Below are 17,307 nucleotides of genomic sequence, written 5' to 3'. Positions count from 1 at the left end.
AAAGGCCTGCCAAACGGCAGCTTTCTTTGACGGCAAAGAAATTGAACGTGCTTTGGACGTAGAAAGTAAGGTACCGGGACAATGGAGGGACTTGCTCATACACGAACGCTGCTGGGAAAAATACCGCCAAAATGTGGAAATATTAGCGGCAGCGACAGTTGAATATGACTGCAGGCCGTTTTTAGCACTGCAGCAAAACGAGCCTCGCACAATTCAAGAGGTCTATAGTGTGCGTCTTTCCTCTCCGCTTCAGAGCCACGCATAATCTCGACCAAAATGGAGCCGCGGCTTCCGTTTAACGAGCGCGCAGAGAGAGGGGATCGCTGCATCGGCTTGCGGCGTCTGCGAAGTGAGCATTACTCGGGCTCTGGCCGTGGCGATTATAGTGCGACTGAAGACGTCCTCCCGCCGTGCCAAATGAAGAAAGAGTGGTAGGAAATAATTTCGTGTTCCTCGTGCACACTCCATCCCCCTTCGCGGTCTGTTCCGTCGTGCCTCCAGTGTCTCCGATCCTGACTGAGGCATGGCACTTCGTAGATCACGGCCTGGTTTCCACGGGTGCATTTGCGACAGAGGGAGACTGCCGCGAGGGGGCAACCGATGGGGGCAAACGAAGACGTGAAGAAAACAAAAATCGTGTGGCGGCCCTCTAGTGCTGCCACGCGGGCTGCACTCAGCACCCTCTCCCTGTCGAGGGAGAGAGTAGAGCCCCCTGCGAACGCGGAAGTGCGCTTGTTTCGGTCACTGTGCTCGCCCAGTGTATTAGCGGCGCTCTCCCCCCCCCCCCGCCCCCTCTCTTTATCCATCCCGTTTCTATGCTCGCCCCTCCCAAGCGTCCCCTCCGCCCCGCAGTCGCGCCTCTATCGTCCCATTGCTCCGACTTGGTTGTATTTGTGCTTGTTTGTGTTATGTGGCCGCCGCTGTTGCTGGTGGCGGTTTCCCTCCTCCACCGACCCGTCGCCGTTAAAGATGCGCTTCCTTTTACGCGGCGTCGCTGCCGCCGGTCAGAGCGTGTTTGGCGCGAGCCGCGCGCATCGGGCCCAGCCCAAAAGTGCGTATATAAGCAGGTGGGGATTTATGGAAGGAGCGGGGGGGTGAAATGTGACCAACCGTAATCTTTTCCAGCCTGAACCATTTCTTCAGTCACCTATCCTTGTTTTGCTCAGGACGTCAGAAAATTAAACGTTTATATATTATGTCACTTCAAGAAAAGGTTCAATATATACGGTAAGACCATATCTTCTTGCGTCTCATGGGCCGTATAAATTTTCTACGCACGCAAGAACATGCGCAGTATCAGGCGTAGCCGGTTCCTGTCTCTGTAACCTCATCGCACTGGCCTTATAGTTACGTGTTCTGTGCGTTTGTGTGCACAGCCCCTCCATGGGGAAGCGTCGCACCCACAGCCTCTCTCGCTCTCTCTCTCTAACCAAGCCAGTTAAATGCGCGTTAGAAAGAGGAGTGGCGCGACCGCCTGGCAAAGAAATTTGGGACACCGGGGGTGTTCGCATATAAGTGCGCTCCTTTCGTTCTTTTTTGCGCCTGCGAAAACCGCGGGGCCACCTTTATCGAGAGACGTTTCATTAGCGTCATAGGAGGCGTGTACGGGTCTCCGTAACCACCGGGGGGTGGCGGCGATGGTATAACGGCGCTCCGCTGGCCCTCAACGTCATTTATAACCTTTGTGCGCAAGCCGCCGCATCGCGCGCGCAATGTGCGTTCCGTATATGGTATTACTTCACGGGGTCCGCACCAGTTCCTGCTTTCGAACTCTGTGGGAAGCGCTAATGAAAACTTCCCCCGCGGCTGCTAACCTGTGAGCGAGGACGGGGAGGCGGTAGTCGCGTGGTCTCTGCTCGAGAACCTCTCTACTGACGCCTTCGAGGGAGACGTGCGGAACGCCCCGCGTGGCGGATGAGGAACGGCGCCCCGCGTGCACTTCGGCGGAGCACCGCAGATGATGGAGCGCCATTGTGGCCCGCGCTCCTCGCATGTGTATGTCGTGAACTCGTGTTTCCCGCTGAACGTTGTTACCGAGATCAACCAGCGATGGGCCACGTTGTGTGCGGCACCTGTCTCGCCCAGTGCAGTCGCAATGCAGTTTCCAATTCCAGTCGCGATTTCGATGCTTTACTTATTTATTTTCTTTTTTTCGTTCTGTGCCTTAAGTTTCCAGATAGATAGTGCTGGGGCCACGGCGGCCGCATTTCGATGGGGGCGAAATGCGAAAACACCCGTGTGCTTAGATTTAGGTGCACGTTAAAGAACCCCAGGTGGTCAAAATTTCCGGAGTCCTCCACTACGGCGTGCCTCATAATCAGAAAGTGGTTTTGGCACGTAAAACCCCAAATATTATTATTAGATAGTGCTGGCTACGCCAGTTTCGATAAACGTGCTTCGTCGCAACAACGAATTCATGCGCTTAATGGTACACAGAGTCGCCAGTGTAGGTACTTTGTTTTCAACTGTTAGTTTAGTGCTGTCCGAGGGTGTGCACATTCAAATATACATTGGTGGGCCAGTGACTCGATTGCAAGCTCTGCGTAACGGTACCGTTTTTCTAAGTGTAGTTCGCTGTTTATCTCAGTGCCCTACATTGAGTCTTACTTGCTTTTTGACCGTATCTTTGTATGATGCTTCACTCGAAGAAATATGCCGGGGCAGTAATATTATCCGTCCATTTGCAGCACGATCTACTGGCTCTCTTCTTCGTCCCGATTTCGACCGCGCTCGTAAATAAATGCGAGGCTCCTTATTCTACAGGCGCACGTGTACGCGTAATCCAACACACGTACACCGACGAACTCTCACGCGCACGCCTTCTGGAGTTCCCTCTTCTTGGTACGCCAGCTTTGGCCACACGATGCCTCTCTTCTCGTGTGCAAAACGTAACAAGTAAAGGGAGCATCTTGTGCTTGATCACGCTAAGTGACGGAAACATGTGGGAAGCTCCTCTACACGCTCCCTCGTCGCTTAGCGAGTGTTTTCCTCGTGCCTGCACACTACACCGCATGACCATAAATGTGTCGACGTGCTTGGTTGGCGTTGCGATGATCCTGCTTGGGCTGCCGGAATCGGCGTAATTTTTCTTATATTTCATTGTTTTGCACTGCAGCCACCGTACTTTCTCCCTCTCAGGACCTCCTTCCCCAGCTAGGAGGTATACCCGCAGGATGCGTCTCTGGAGGGTTCAGACGCAGCAGTCCTCTGCAGACCTGTCACGGCCATCGCTTCGACACTTCCGTTGCTCGGCGTCGAACTTTTTGATATTTTATTTCTGTGTTCGCCTTCGTGACGTCGTGGCAAGTTCTTGCCCCCCCCCCCCCATTTGTCTCTAGAACACAACATAATCGTCCTTATTCTTCTTCTTTCGAGCGCACACTGCAGTGGGCTTGCGCCCAGGGGCGCAAGCAATTACCGTATCGGCCAGCGAATTTCTTGGCGTCGCCATTGTCGACATCGCTATGGTAGGCTTCCCGTCGTCCTCTCGTTCTGGTCCACGTGGGTCTGGCTTTTCTCTCGGGGCAAATGGGATTTATTGTTTCTCTGTGGTAGGGACGACAGGTCGCACTCGACCCTGCACGCGGTCTCCGCGAACACGATCCGCGACGGACGGCAATTTCTTGATGCAGCCCATGTCTCTCCCGTCTTTCCGCAGCAGCACGCTCTCTTCTTTCGGCTGCTCCCTCTTTCTGTTTGCCGCTTCGGAGCACGTCGCTCACCGTTTTGTGTCACTCCGCCCGTTCGGCTTGCGTTTTTCTATAGTATGCCTCCTGTGTATTTTGTGAGTGCGCTATCGCTGTCCACGAAGTTAGGTAACAAAAACTGGCTGTGCTTCGAACGCAGTTGCGTCGAATGTCAGTGGAAGCGCCGTTAGTTTCTCTTCATTCCCACTTGCCCAGCAGTGCGTTCTCTGCGTTGAGGAAGTGGGAATGAAAAGAAACTAACGCACTGTATACGGCACGGTGTTCAGCATGTGGCCCACGAATCACTTCCGTGCGACTTTATGGCGCTGCAAGACTTGGACCCCTGCACGTACACGTTGCCGATATTGTAATCCACACTCGCCCTCTCCTCCGAAACGTCGCCATTTGACCCGTGATGAGCCATATGCGATGAATGCGGTACATGAGTGGGAGAGGCGGGGGGGCTGCGTTGTCAGTCTACAGAGCCGTTTCTTCAGCTTTCCGTGCCGTATAGGGTGTTGGTCCATTCTCAAGTTGAATTCCGCCCGCTCATGGATGTACTTCCTTCCTGCCTGCCCTAGCACGCGTCATTGGGTTTGCTTGCTTTCACTGCGTAGACGCGTGACCCGTATTCGCGTCACCTGTTTGCCGTATCCCGCCCGAGGCCCCGTCGCCGCCTCTTGTGTTTGCGCAAGGTATTCGTGCAAAGAAATCAAGATTGGCTGTCGACGACGAGTCACCACCCCTTCCCACCCTCGCGTTCTCCGTTTTGAGGCGTGACGGAAGACGTGGTGACATCGCGTGGCACAAAAGCGCGGGAAAAGAAAAAAAACCACATGTTCTGCCGCAAAGCGCAAACACCGCCGCGCGGAACGACTCCCGCAAGCCGCGCCGCATTTACTGAGGTATATCACGTTTGTGCGTGCGTATGCGCGCGCACTCATCTCGACGAGTGCGCGCGGTTATGCTTAAATATTGACACAGGGCGTCGATCCCCGCTGCGGGAGCTGACGTGACCTGCCTGCAGCGGCGTTGAGTGATTCTCGGCCTAGGGGGGAGCAGTCGTCGATCCACGGAATCGCGCGGTGCGCGCTCCTTCCACGCTCGCGGCCAGCAGTGATCAGCGGAGAGGTTCTCGCGAAGGCAGCGTGACCTGCTAAATGTGATTATTCCGTATGAGACCTGTTCTTGAGGTTAGAAATTCCGTCAGTGGCGGACGAGCAAAAGAGCCGGAGGATCTCGGATTCTTGCGGCTTCCGCGACGAAATCAATATGCTTCTCATTGTTGTAGTTCGGCACCGACCGCGGGCTGTAGCGAAGCTTTTCCCAGGAGTGCTTTGTTGGCGTCAAGAGAGCAGTGTCCGATTTAACGACCCGGGCATAAACCGCCAGCAGCCGGGCTCGGAGCTAGGGGCGGGCGCGCTTGAGGAGACGGCCCCCGCGGCGCCGTGCGCCCTTCATCCAGCGGCGGCCGGAGGCGCTCGGCAAGGGGGCAGCAATCGGGGCCAGCGCAGCTTCCTGCCGCGGCTCTTTTCTGGCCGCGCGCACTGCCTGCCGCTTCCTTCCCTACACGGTGGTGCTTCGGAGGGCCCCCGTGGATGCTGAGGAATCCGTCCGGCACAGCATGGTGCGTCCCGTGGCGCGTCTTCAAGCTGCCACTGGCTCGCTCTTCGAGTCCATATTTCACGCAGAGGCCTCATTCGACGGTCCGCACCTTCCGATGCTTCATGGCAAGACCTCGCTTTTTTCGATGCTGGATTGAATACAGTGCCGGGGACGGATGAGCTGTGTCTAGCTTTCCGCGTTGTCTTCTGTCTTAATCCGTACACCGCCTCGCCATAGCCAGTACAAGTGTACTGAACGGAGGCGTGAGCTTTACTTTAGCGAGGCAAGGTGTGGTGACAGTATCGAAGTCGTTTCATCTGCGGACCCGAGGCAAGCGCTGATGTGAAATCAAACGTAGTGCCATCTCCAACCCCCCCCATCTCTCTCTCTCTCTCTCTCTCTCTCTCTCTCTCTCTCTCTCTCTCTCTCTCTGCCACGCTTCGCAGAGCGACTGCTGTTGTTTTCGGCTTGTCGATGTATTCCTACTTGTACGTGTCGACAGAAAAAGAAAAAAAACCCCGTTTCTTTTTTTTTTTTTTTGTAGAGAGCATTCTGGAATTCACGTTTTCATATTAAATACGTTGCCGTTGATGATCTAAAAATTTAGCGCCGGGGAAGTTTGAATAGGTTGTGCGTCGTATTTCATTCCTATATCGGCTATATAAGTTGTATTTGCAGTGCACGGAGGAAATACATTTTCGCTCCATTTCACGGCACGAGGTTTTCACACTAATAAACTCCCTTTTGTACATGGAGTGATATGATTCTGTGTTTTTTTTTTTACTCCGTCGTTTGGTTAAAGAGTTAAAATCATGGTCTTGTGCTTTTTTGCTCCACGATGATAGAATAAATATATTGATCTATGGAGTTTTACGAAGTATTCAACCATGAAAACCCCTGTTCAGGCCCATTTATGTTTACAGTGATAGCTATATCGTGATATACCATCTGTTCTGGTGGCGCCACGCAGCTACACTGTAGAAGTGTTTATACCCTTAAGGGTTTTTTTTCTTGTCACACGGGTAACATCCATGCTGTTAAGGCCTTACAAAAATTTATAAAGGACGACAGCGGAGCTCAAACTAGACGTGCGATGACAAAAGATATAGATGAAAACTATGTAATCATTCTGAAAGCCTTGGGCGCACAGAAATATCCGACGGGAATTTCACAGGGGTAGATATGAAACTTGATTTAATGCACTTTTTATGCCGCGTGCCACAGTTGTCTTCAATTTAAGTTGTGAGAGAAAGTTGGCAAACAAGATGCAATTATTGGTTCCCACCAACAATTTTATCTTACCCCTTAAACGTGAGGGAAACAGTTGCACCCTTTTGGGTGTTTATTTGCCACACAACGATAATCGTCATCTGTCTTGCCCGCATTGCCTTTCTTTAACACTGCGAGCCCGGTACTTCGAAGCCACGAACAGCATGAGCCCTATCAGCATTGCATTCTCGATACGATTCTTTACACGCCCATAAAGATGTAAAAATGTGGGTAAGGGAGCCGTGCATTCTGCATGGCGCCGTCTGTTTAACTCCCCCACTCGCTCTTCTTTCCACACCACTTACTGTTTCGCTCATTCGTCATCGTTATTTGTGGCTGTACCCATCACAGATACAAAGTTCACAATACGGTTAGCTACATGCCGCGGTTTCGCACCACGCAACGTAACGCGGGGGCTCAGGCTTCGCTCTCACCTGAATAGACGGCTGCAGGGGTCAGGTCCCCCTGACCGCGGAATTCCTGACCACGGCAGCCAGTGATCCCATCAACTACCATTTCTAGTTTCGTCCTCTCAGAGTGTCTCATTGGCCGTGGCTTCCTGCTGCCGAGCACGAAATCGCGGGTTAGATTTTCGCCTACGGTGGGAGCATCCTGACTTGGTATGTGCGTATGCTGCGATTAGCACATACAGCTTCCCAAACCAACAGCTTGACGCAGCCACAGGCCCCCATAAATAGCAAAGATGCAAGTAGCACCCCTTCATACTCGGAAGAACGGTATATGCTCTTGATATCTTTTGGTGTCAAGTACCCCCCCCCCCCCCCCCTGCCGTATACGTAACATTTCATCACACTTCAGAATAAGCGCGTAAGCGTATACGCTGCTTCTCTGGCGATGGCAATGGCGACGTCGTATTCAATCATTGGGCCGGTATATCTGAATATGCCAGAAGTGTAAAAAAAAAAAAAATTAGCGTTTGACAAACGTATAACAATTTAACGGTTGAGCCTGATGCAGGTTGGCTTATACGGCACAACACGTTGGTGACGATGGAGTGCCTTTTCTCTTCTTCGTGAAATGTAAACGTTTGAAGAATTCTGGCAATCATCCGCGGTGTTGTGCTCCGGCTAGCTCCGCGGATCACCACCGCCGCATGCAAGCGGCTACGGGCCACAACGACGCCCTTGCGACCGGCAGCTATATACGTGCAGCAGCTGCGCTCCGGTGCGTCCGCAAGGCCGCTGTGCGGGACTGCGCGAAAAGGCAGCTGCGAATCGATGGCTTCTCCGCCTCCGCTACATGTGTGCGCGTTTGCGCTGGTGAACTGGGGCTCAAGAAAGCTGGCGCAGTTACCAGATATTTCTTTTCTCAACCAACGTATATATGTCGCCACGGTATATAGCCTCACCGCCGAAACCTTCCGAGCAGCACGTATGCACAGTCCCGCTTGTCGGGTCTTAATCGTCTCCGTTAAGCTTTCCCGACCGTCATCTTCTGTGACGGTGTTAATTTTTTCCAAGGCGTGTAGTTGCGAGTCTGTTGGGGCACCTCCGTTACTTGTCCTTCTTATCCTCGGAGCCGCGCCTCACTCACTCGGGCGTCCCAACCGCCCTCCTCCTCTACACCATGTCTTCCCCGGGCTTGGGCATCGAGGATCGACTGGGGGCTCGACGGATACCCGGGATGCGGACTCGGAACGCGCGCTCGCACGCTGTGCGCGAAGCCCCCCGTGCCGCCGGTGCGCTCGGCGGCGGCGCAGGTGGTGACCTCGTTCCGATCCCCGCGCGACCCACTTGCCCTGGCCGAGGAGTGGGGCCAGGCCCGCCTCCCTGCTGCACTGCCTGCAGCCGCAACTCCGCCGCGTGCGGGGCGCCTATGCAGCCCGTGCTCTCCGGGACGTGCTCGCATGTCCCGGCCACCGATGGGTGTATTTCCATGGCAACGCTCTGCCGCTAGCAGTTGTATCTGAGAGGGATACCGCTGCTTCGTTGCACTACTGCAGGTCGAACGGAACGTCGGAAGCCACGTTAACGCCGAGAGCCTCTTGGTGCAATATCTTCTCTAATGAGTGGCGCCAGCGTGTGTTGCGCCGAACTGGGACACGCGGCCGCTATGTGCGCGTGTCGCGTGCAGGGCAGCTGTAAGGACGATCGCATGACGTTTTCAGCTGCTAGAGCAAATTTCCTGCTCGTTTGCTTTCATAGTGCTCGCTAACTGTTTCCTTTACTTGCATAAAGAATGAATGAAAACTATCAGCGTTCACTGCCGTAACTTGGAAATTTAAGTGTCACGAATGAGAGCGATGCGTTTTCTCTGCTTCAGCACTGCCGCCGAAGTCGTCGTCGCGTGTCAGGCACTACGCATTGAACTACGAGTTAGTAGGCCCATCTTAGCGCCGTTAAAAATACCGCGCGAGTGTGTCCTAGCGCAATTTAGTCGTTTGCATCCACAAGTTTCGAGACATTTGTGCGTTTTTATCTTCGTCTTCATTGTCATTTAGAATTATCTTTGCGCACAAGATCATAAAAATGGATTCAGTCCGTATTTCCGCAAGCATATCCTTAATTTCAAAGTCCTTGCAATTTAAGTTGGTGGCCTAGCGGAGCAGTGAGTGCACTGGCTATCCACGTGATAAGGCTAATGTTTGAATCTCTTGGGCGCCACCGATTTTTTTTCTTTATTCTAAAAAGCTCACACAACCGTCTCTGACAGTCATCTACAGAACGCGGAGCTTTACACGATGCAGCCTGTGGAAAACCGCAGCGGGGATCTGTAGCGATATCTCGTCGTATCCACATACGTAAACGTATTTCCAATCCGTCCTTCCATGGCGCTTGTAGCAAGAGAGCTAGGAGCAGTGCTTTTTTTTCTGAATAGCTGCGTGGCAACTTCCGTCGTCACTGGCCTCTACCGCATTCAACCGGTTGCCTCCGGTCTACAGCGGATCTCCTACGGTGTCCGCAGAGCTAGCTTTTTTCAGGGTGCATGCCCGTTCTGTCTCGACGGACACGCCTCGACGTCGCTTTCCCTAACGCTTGGCAGGAAGGAGCGCAGGCGGAGCCGATCTTCGTACGCGCTTTCCTCGTAGCGCGACCCCCATCCGCCTGGCGGTCTTTTCTTAGGCGCTTCCACGTTTCCCCCTTTCGTTGACGTAACGCGCCGCCGCATCGTAACAGGAAAGGCGGCCGCTCTCCCAAGGCCAAGTGCATCGCGTACTCACCTACTTCCTTCCGCGAGTGCCACTTCCGCGTTTGGCGCCGTCGGACGTACGGATTGCGTGTAGTCGGCTTCGCCGCACCATTTTGGAGTACTACAGTGAAAGCCACCGCAGCGGGTAGTCTTACGAATGTAGTTTTTTGCTTTGATACTGTTCGTCTTTATTTCTGGCACCGCAGCATTAGTAATTCCTGCGCTGTAGCTTGTAAAATAAACACCGTACAAGACCTATACTCGTCCAATTTCCTGGCTTTACTTGCCGGTACCCATTTGTCCACCCATTTTGCTTTCATTTTGCTTGGCTAAAACCATGGCGCCGTTATTTCCAGGTTGTAGAGCTATTAGTGCTACCCCGGACAAAGATTCCACCCGCCATTAGCACTATAACCTGGCTTAAAAATGCGTTTTCTGCACATCCGTGTTTTGCGGTGTCCAGCTCCAAGAGACCAAGCCCTGGCGTGATGACCCCCAAATAATGCTTTATGTTTCACCGTGTCTCGCGATTGCGTGCAATAACCAGTCTTCAGCTACTATACGACTTACTGGCGTCGGGACCAAATGACGCTTGCCCCGTTAGTCACTTCACGGTGTGCAGTAATGCAGTAAGGTGATGTATCCGTACCTACCCATTCGTCGTTGCTGTCATTTCCAACTTTTAGCTTATACCCCGTGCGTCGCGTGTTCTGCTCATTTCTTTTCTTTTTTTCTTTTTGCCTGCTAGCTCGATGAAAATCCAAGCGATGTTCGTGCGATCGCTTCAATATGGCCTCCTCCTCCTAAATAAAAATATGCGCAATGTTTTTGTCATGTTTCCCCATGCTAGGAAAGGAGCGTTTCAGATTCGTTTTTCTTCGCGGAGCTTTTCCTTGCCAGAGTGGCAAGACGCTAAAGCGTTCATGTGTCTCCCTCGGTTTCCACGACTTACTCGCATAGCTCATTTTGCCGACTACACTTGCAATGTGTCGCTTTTCATTTCCACCCTCTTTAACGCTCATCTGCAAAACCAAGATCTGGAGCAATTAATGCGGTGTAGCCGCTACATCCTGGCCCCGACATTATTACCCCCACCACAGCTGCGCCGGCGGCGAGCGTATGGTGCTGCAGTGCAAGCGGACAGATGCGGCCTCGTGCGCCGCCCCCGTTGCATCGCATCGCCTACGTAACAACGCACCGTGGCGGCTAAAAAGGGGAGAAGCATCCTCCTCAAGGCCAAGCGCGGGACCGGTCCCTCTTCTCTCACTTCCTCCCTCCTTCCGCGCCGAGCTATTTCCGCGTAGCGGTCGCTGGTGTTGTTGTGCCGGCTCCCCTTCTTTCGTGTGCGCTCTCTGGGGCCGTTTCCGGAAATGGCGCTCTCCCTTTCTTCCCGCCGCTTTGTGGCTTGTTCCTGCCCCCCCCCTTCCCCGCGCCCCGAGATTTCCCTCTCTTCGATACCGCCGCGGACAGCGACAGATGGCACGCATTAATGGCGCTTTGTATCTGGCAAGGGCGAGGCGGAACAAGCGCCGAGAGGGAGACGGTGAGCTCTCCGGAGGGCAGAGTGGTCACATAGCGCTGCATTCGTGCAACAGGTGGCGTTTAACTTCCGCATTTTCGACACTTTGCTTCTAAAGGGAGTTTTGGCCCTTTTTAACGTTTTCTCAGATGGCTCTCTGTAGACGTGTCTGGGACGATTTTTAAAACGTCCTGCACTACCTTACCCCACATGATTCTGTTTTTTGTGAAGCCTAAAAAAATACATTAATTGTTTTCGTTAACGTCTAAATTTTTTCGTTTCTTATGCTGGCTTCGGTTTCATATAGTTCTGATTTTCCGTCAGCAGAGCGCACAATGTCTGGTAAGTTTCTGGAAACCGCGGAATGTAGCAGTTCGATGCTTCAGTTTTATGGTGCCTTAGTTGCATGGCGCACCGAGCCAATCTTTCCGGGGTGCCCAGCACGACAAACAGGTGCCATTTGCAGAGATTTACGAGTGACCGTTCCCCGTCTAGATATAAGAACGAGGTGAGCGAAGATCACCGTCTAACGACGAGCGCGAATTCGGCGCTTTTCCTCATTCGCCGTTCGAGTGACAGCGAGATTCATCTGCGCTTCGTGTGATGTCGACTAGGATCATGTGTGGAATCCGTTTCAGTGTTTCGTAATTAAAAAAAAAAGAAAGCATGTTTTTCTTCAGCTGGCTGAAGCTTTCGTGCGACATTCGTGCGGACACTGCGGTCTAACGAGCAGTTACTTTCCCGCCCATTTGTGCAGAAAGCAGCGAACAAGGCAGCACGTAGCTGTGCCACTCCCGTCCTGTCAAAGAAATTTCGAGCCCAGGTCGCTTCGTGCCATGAAATTCTCGAAAAGGAGGACGCGAAAAACGTGCGTGCAGGGGCGGGCCCTTGAGTTTGCCCTACCGTGGCAGTGCTCTCCGGTGGCGTCGAGTCGGGAGAAGGGATTGTTCGGCGCACTGCCGCAGGGCAGGTCACGTGCAGTTGAGAAGATCGCGCGTCTCACCACCGGCCGAGGCGGCGAAGAGCGCGCGCTCCCTTTTGATATTACACGCGATACAGGGCTCAGGACGTTTCGAAACCTATACAGCTGCAGAGGCGGCACTTGGTGGCGCCCGTCAGTCCGCCCGCTTCATTTCTGACGCGGAGAATCGCGCACCACTTTGGTAGAAATTTGCTTTCGCCGACCTAGAAACGCTTTTTTTTTTTTTAAGTGACGGCGACGAGCGTGCACGCACTGCCGGCGCATTCTTTTCTCTCTCTCCAGTCGACTGCGAACAAGGTGGAGAAGAATCAAGATATGGAGTCGCTGCGGGCAAACCTGGCACATGCGAGGGTCTGGGAGGAAGAAGGGCGCTATCAATCTGTCACTTTCCTTTCTTCTCACATTGTTTCCTCGCTTTCCTTGCATCCAGCTCGGGGCGGCGTCGCTCAAAATTGAATGTGTGTACGTATACCTGTGGTGCCCGCTACGCGAGCACGCTCTCACCTCGTTGGGCTCGGAGCGGAGAATGCGGAGCGCGCGCTATCTAGGTCTCCCGGCGGTTGGTTCCGACGCGCCGCCGTGCGAGTGAGCGTGCGGTGATGATAACTCTTTGGCGAATGACACGTTCTCGCGCCTGTTTGCGTAATACTTGTCAGTGTCCGTCCTCGCCGGGGGCGCCAAGTGCTTCGCGCGTACGCGCACGGTGCCGTGGAACACAATCGAAGCCAGCGCGCTGCCCTCCCTTTTCGTAGGCGAATTCGTGCGCCCCGCTTTTCGTCCGCTTCAACTCTTTGCCACGCGTTTCTCCCCCGGCGTTCGTTCTTGCAGCTCGCAGATCGCCGAGTTCGCACGCAAAGCGGTGGGCACCAGTGATCAAGCGTTCGCAATGTGTGTGGACGCTCTGGTGCGTATACCGTATACCGGAAATGCGCGACGGCGGTTGCTGGCCCTCCCTGGAGCTGCAGGACAGAGGAGGGCGCAGGCCATTCATAAGATTCGTCAGTGTGCGCTGAAAACTAATACAAATTAGCTTCTCGCTCTCTCAAAAAAATTTTTTTTCTTGGGACATTTCGTACATGCAGTAAGGTCCGTGCGAAATAATGACGCCTTTGTACGAAATATACCCACATCTTGTATATTCCCCTCTTAACGCCGACAGATTTTTCCATTTCAGCGGATTTTTGCTAGACTCGTAGATTTTAAGTGTGTTAAGCGACGTAAATACTACTCCAGCCTGTCAGTTTTGTTCCGCGTTTCTTTTGTTTATATCTGTAGCTGCAACCGGCCGCCGCTTTACTTCGGATGCTTGCAGTAAATCAGTGGTTACGGAGGTTTTTCTGCTTCGGGAGGATGCGTTTTTCATTCTGACCGCGTTTTGATCAAGGCATCCTGCAAAAAAAAAAAAAAAAAAGAGCAGAGTGAAGAAACACACATGTGACCTGTATATGAGTCCCGGATCGCTGTGCCGCGGCTTCAAAAGTTCATTCATAGCTGTAGAGGTATGATGCCACATTCACACAGCATATGACATTGGGTGGAATGATGATTCACACAGCATATAGATTGAGTGTAATGACACTGCACCTTCAACGGTTCGAGCGCGAGGGTGATTCGTAATTTTACATAGAAGATGAGCTGTGCATGCAGTAGGCAAGACCTGGCACTGGTAGCAGCAGCAGTAGTAGCAGTTCTTGGAGTAATAGGCGATGCTTCTTTTCCCGTTGCATTGCATTTTTAATCCGCCGTATTGCGTTGTATATAGTTGCTGGATAAAAGCTTTGTAACACTTCGTAATAAAACCTAACCGTTTCAGTGCGACTAGCGTGATTGCAAGTATGAACTAGTTTCCCATGAGGCCCTCCCTAAGAAGTAGCATTAGTTACAACACAAGCCTGAGAGAGCGTCTGACTTTCAAATGTTCACCTGCCAAGTTTAAGAGGCACACGGGAAGATTTATGCTCTTTTCAAATTATTGACCATGCATTGCCGTGGTCACAATTGACGCGCTCCCAATTACACCCTGCTCTGGTCGAATGTTCATCCGGATTTCTCCAATGTGGCGTCCCGAGGTACTTGTCCATAGATAGTATAAATTGCCAGTCAGTGCGCACTAAAAAATTTACACTTGGCTGAGTACCCTAATTCAGTATCTGTCAACTCGAGGGACAGGAGGAGCGTATGAACTGTGCAGGCGGAGCTCTTTCCTTTCTTACTTTTTCCTTCGCCGGGTGGTTGTCTCCTTGCCGCAGCCGCTCTTTATTCGCCGATTTCGGTCAAGGATAAACCGGATCCCAGCGCACCTCGTTCGGGCCGGAATTAAACGGACACACACATAGAGGGGGCGCGTTTCCCTTTCTGCCGCTGGCCGTCTTTTATTCTTCCTTCCGATCCCCTTTCCTGTGCCCCGATTGTTTTATTCGTGCCTTCTCGGCGCGACGCTCTGTTTGTATCGAAGGCCGAAAGCAGGCCAGCTAACAGGAGGAGGAAGGGGTGGGCAACCGAGGGACGGTCGTCTGCCGCGTCTTGCCAGCTGCCGCGTTGCCCAGCTCTGCTTGGCACTCGCGCTCCGAGAGGAGGATGGCCACGGCGTCGTTCCATTCTGATTTTCCCCTCCTGGCTTCCTCCGTGTCAGCTTTTGAGGTCGAGGTTAGAGCCGACAATCCATTCCTTCTTTCGGCCGCGCGCTTTCCCGCGTGGCACCGTTCTCGGGCGCACGAGCAGAGCGCGCGCTTGCGAGCGACTCGACGGCGGTGGACTCGGAAGAGAGTCGTCCAGCGCTCGTCACTCTACACGGTGGGGGAGGACGACGTCTATGTGGCACCGTCAGCGAACTAGTCGGAATAAACGAAAACGCGTCTTTGTGGTGACTTTGCCGCCTTGGGCAACGCTAGCGTGATTCAGACGGGCGCCGTTCTAGTCGCTGAGAAAGGTCTAGCTGCTTCGTTATTAAGTGTTGCTTCGCACTGTGATGAAGGAAGTATTTATATTTTTTTTTCGTTAACATTTCAACATATGCCGACGGTACATCAGGGTGCATAGCCATTGTAACCTGCAGCTAGCTATGTTTGGGTCCTCATCACTGGTAGTGGAGCGGAGTCCCGAACGAGTCTTGACCTGCCTAGCCCTGCACGCCGTGCCGCCGAAAAGGACAACTTGATTGAACAGTGCTGTGTGAGCAAAATCCTCGCGGAATTCTGTATGCCACCTGCTACCGCAGCGCATGCCTGCTCCGCCCGTCAGACGCATGCCACCCTGACTGTGCATGCCGGCGCCTCGATTGTCTCTTTACTTTACTGTTTATTTTTTTTCGGCGGTTTCCGGCGCATTCTTCCTTTTAGTCACTGCATTACCAAACCGCCCCGCTGAATCACAGCTCGTTTAAGACGCTCGCGCACGACGCGCCGTGGCACGCATCGTTTGCGAGTCGGCCTTGGGGGCTCCTCCTCTCCGTGGACGTTGCCGCCGCTTCCTGTATAGTTACAGTAAGTAACGTTCCCGTAACGTGCAGCGGCCGCCGCGAGAAAATGGCAAGAGCGTGCCTTGTTTTGCTTTTCCGACTCGCTGACTCTGCCACGGCTGGTTTTCCGCGTCCGTCCCCAGTGCCGCCGCCCCGCTGCCGGCGTCGCGTCCCCCTTTCTCTTGCGTGCAGTGCGCGCTGTCGAAGCCCCGGGCTTCGCCGGGCGGGTGGAGCACGCGGTGTTCGCGACGCGTGGTTAAGCACCGTGCTAAGCAGACGAGCTGGATGGAGCTTCAACTCAGATTAAAGCAGGTCGTATCGGGATGTCTGGGCATTGCCAACGTTTAGAATATCTTGCTCTCTTCGTCCCCGCCATTTAGCGTATCAGTGAAACTAGGGAGCTACGGAAAGCAATAAATGTACCCTCCGCCAACGTGAAAGATAACGCGGGATTTGTGTTACCTTTGCGATCTCGGAGGTGGTGCGAAATAGCTTAGTTGTTCCGTAGGGAAAAAAAGTTATAATAATGCGCGCAGTACGATTATGTAGAGCGGCTTTAAATGCTTGTTCTGACTTTCTGATTTTCACAACATGCCACATTCGAAATCGGAAGTCCGTGTGGTTATTGTTGCGTGTTAGCGTGGTAGCCGCTCAATTTCGCGTTGCTCACGGGCGTACTTCATACTTTTCAAAAATTCTTGAAACGGCCTCCGTAGCCGTACTAAAATGGAGGGGGCTGCTATACTTTTCTTTTGTATTCTGTGCGTGCATTATTTTAACTCTGTGTAATCAATCTGTTTATATGCTCATCGCAGTCTCTACATCACGGCCGCTTGTGTGATAAAAGTAAAATTAAATTATGGGCTTTTACGTGCCAAAACCATTTTCTGGTTATGAGGCAGGCCGTAGTGGGGGACTCCGGAATTTTGGACCACCTGGGGTTCTTTAACATGCACCTAAATCTAAGTAGACAGGTGTTTTTGCATTTCGCCCCCATCGAAATGTGGTCGCCGTTGCTGGATTCGATCCCGCGACCTCGTGCTTAGCTGCCCAAACACCATAGCCACTAAGCAACCACGGCGGGTAGGCCTCTTGTGTGTGTCTGTGACTTTGTTTACAAACTCATTGTGGTGCAACTTCCATTTTCCTTGTATATTTATATGTTTATGGGTTTATTTGCGGATTTCTGACCCTATGACGTGGTTTCTTTTCATTTTCTTACATATATGTTTTATATTGTTGTTTCCGCTATGCCAAAAGGAGTAGCCGTCACCATGATAAGGTGACTACGTCTCTTTCTTCTACGTTCATTTCTTTAAAGAAAGAAGGGGGGGGGGGGCTGCGTTTGTTGGAACGCCAACCAAACTGTCTGCAGCGCATGGACATTCTATTCTCCCCTTGACGTTCACTCGGTTACTACCTTCTTTGACAGCGCATTTTGCTGTCGCTACTTTTGCGTTCTCACAGGCACATCAAAGGCGAACGAAAACGGTGCGCTTTAGTCGCGGTGTCGATTAGGATTCTGCTGCACGGAATCGGTGCTCAGCCCACACTGTCCTGGCGCGACGCCGAGCTCGTGTTGCGTAATGGGGATTAAAGTAGGGAAATGACGCGAGCTGTAGTCCGCAAAGCAGCGGCA

General features: G+C 52.7%; 1 protein-coding gene across 1 annotated transcript in view; it reads left to right on the top strand.

Annotated features, from left to right (window-relative positions):
• Nucleotides 1–17,307, top strand: part of ftz-f1 (ftz transcription factor 1) — a 370,978-nt gene that overhangs the window by 320,289 nt on the left and 33,382 nt on the right. The window lies entirely within an intron of this gene.

Source organism: Dermacentor variabilis, chromosome 1 (assembly GCF_050947875.1).
Source record: "Dermacentor variabilis isolate Ectoservices chromosome 1, ASM5094787v1, whole genome shotgun sequence".
In the NCBI taxonomy this organism is placed as follows: Eukaryota; Metazoa; Arthropoda; class Arachnida; order Ixodida; family Ixodidae; genus Dermacentor; species Dermacentor variabilis.
This window is presented reverse-complemented; position numbering and strand designations above follow the sequence as displayed.